Source organism: Tupaia chinensis, unplaced genomic scaffold (genome assembly GCF_000334495.1).
Source record: "Tupaia chinensis unplaced genomic scaffold, TupChi_1.0 Scaffold000489_1, whole genome shotgun sequence".
NCBI classification, from domain to species: domain Eukaryota; kingdom Metazoa; phylum Chordata; class Mammalia; order Scandentia; family Tupaiidae; genus Tupaia; species Tupaia belangeri.
Window position 1 is genome coordinate 51,717 of NW_006160001.1, and position 2,175 is coordinate 53,891.

The window sequence follows — 2,175 nt, forward strand, 5'->3', positions numbered from 1 at the left end:
GTGAGAAATCACTCCCTGTGGAGATGGTTATGTAGAGTCCCTTCTCCATTCCCCTCTTGGGATTCTGGGCATGCATGCACATTTGCCTGGCATTATTTTTTTTGTTTTAAGAATTATTTATTTAATTTAATTTATTATTATTATTATTATTATTTAATTTTGCTATTGGGATGTGAGCTCACCGGAGAGAGAGAATCTGACCCATATGGGTTCATTAACTACTAGGTTATAGGGCCAGCTGATGATCACTTTAGTCTTGGCATAGTTTTGACACAGTTGTGGTCAAACATATCTGTTTATGGCCTTTCAAGTTATATAGTACTGGGTTGGAATCCTGGCTCTCTCACTTTCTGTCTTGTGATCTTGATTGATTTCGTTGATCTGTTTGAAACTCAATTCCTTCATTTAAAGCAAGGGGATTGAAAAAAATGTATATATATTTATTTTGTTTTGTATTGTTATTATTATTTTTAAAATTTGCTACAGGGCATGTGTGCTCACCGGAAAGAAAAAGAGATGGAAAGTGAGGAAACAAGCCACCAGGTCCAGGACTTTAACCATGGTCGGCCATGTGCGAGTCTAGTGTCTCAACCACCATGCCACCTGCTGACCCCAACAAGGGGTTTTTTAAAAGGTTATTTATTTATTTCCTCCATGACTTAGAGGTACAGAGAGAGACAGAGAAACAGTACTTCCAGCAGGGTCCTGACGCAGCCCCAGATCATGGGCACATGTGTTTCTTGCATCCTCTGGGAGTTCCCGTGACATGAACTGAGTGCCTTTCCCTGTGGGAAGCCTCACAGAGTGTCGTTTTATCAGTGTGCCACTGTATAATCACACATTCTCCAAAATGAGTCTATAGTTATACCAAGTGGAGACATACTGTGCAATGAAGTGTTTGGCATAAAACCTAGCACATAGTATGTACTCAATGAATGACAAGTCGTTCATTATTTTTCTTGTTATTCTTTTCACTTAACATTATATGAAGAGAATATTATAATGAAGCTACATGATATTTAGTCTTTCTGAGGTGAAAATAAGTTGTTCTTTGTCATTGTCATTTCTTCCCAAACTTTATTTTTTTTTTAAGTATGTTTTGTTTTTAGAAATTTTTGCCATAGGGCCTGCACACTCACCAGAGAGAGAGAGCACATGAGAGACAGTGAGAGGGAAAGTGAGAAATCACCCCTTAGGGGCAACGGCCATGCTGCAATCCCTTCTCCCTTCTCCTCCTAGAATCTCAGACATACACGTACACACATGCAATGTGAGTTTCAAGCCACTGGGTCTGGAACTTGAACTGCGGTTGGCCATGTGGGAGTCCATGATGTCACTAGTACACCATCTGCTGACCCTGTTCCAAAACTTTAAATGAACTTTTAGACATTTGTTTTCCCATTACTATGCCAGGGCTTTCTCCCTCTTAAAATGAGAGGCCCGACTCTGCGGCACAGTGATATTGTGCTGCTCAGTTAAAGCCGGATCCCACATGGCAACAACACTCTGAATCCCTCACCCAGTTGGCCTGAAACATCCTGGACATGTGAGCAGGTGTCTGAGATCTGATGGGCTAGAGGACTGGATTATGGTGTGACCAGACCCAGTGAAGGAAGCTCCTCTCTCACACTCTCATGTATATGTGCACACACTTTACCATGAATAAAGTGAAACAAAATTACAAACACACACAATACACAAAAAAGGGAGGTGTTGATATGCAAGTGGTCTTCAAACCGTTAATGGAAAATGATGTGCCTGAAATACCTAAAAAATGTACATGGATTTCAAATTTTTTTGCACTAAAATAAATTTTGTATTTTAATTTCATTTTTCCATGAACTTTTTGAAGTCCCTTTGCCTGTTAGGTCATTAGAAAAGTCATGATTTATTTTTCTATGTAAAAAAAATGCCTCATGGGGAACAGCAGGTGCTGTGGTGGCTAAAGGCTCTGGACACATGGCTGACCATGGTTCAAATCCCTGGTGACTTGCTTTCTCACTTTCCCTCTCTCTCTCTCTCCAATCAAATTGGAAAATAAAAATAATAAATAAAGTTAAAATAAAAATAATTATTTAGGGAACCAGCAGTTAGCGTAATGGCTATGTCGCTGGACTCCCACGTAGTTGACCGCGGTTCGTGTCCCGGACCCGGTGGCTTAAAACTCACGCCGGG

The 2,175-nt window shown here is 40.4% G+C and overlaps 1 protein-coding gene across 2 annotated transcripts in view; it reads left to right on the forward strand.

Annotated features, from left to right (window-relative positions):
* PRKAA1 (protein kinase AMP-activated catalytic subunit alpha 1) overlaps positions 1 to 2,175 on the forward strand; it is a gene marked incomplete at its 5' end in the record, with an annotated part of 22,630 nt that overhangs the window by 12,021 nt on the left and 8,434 nt on the right.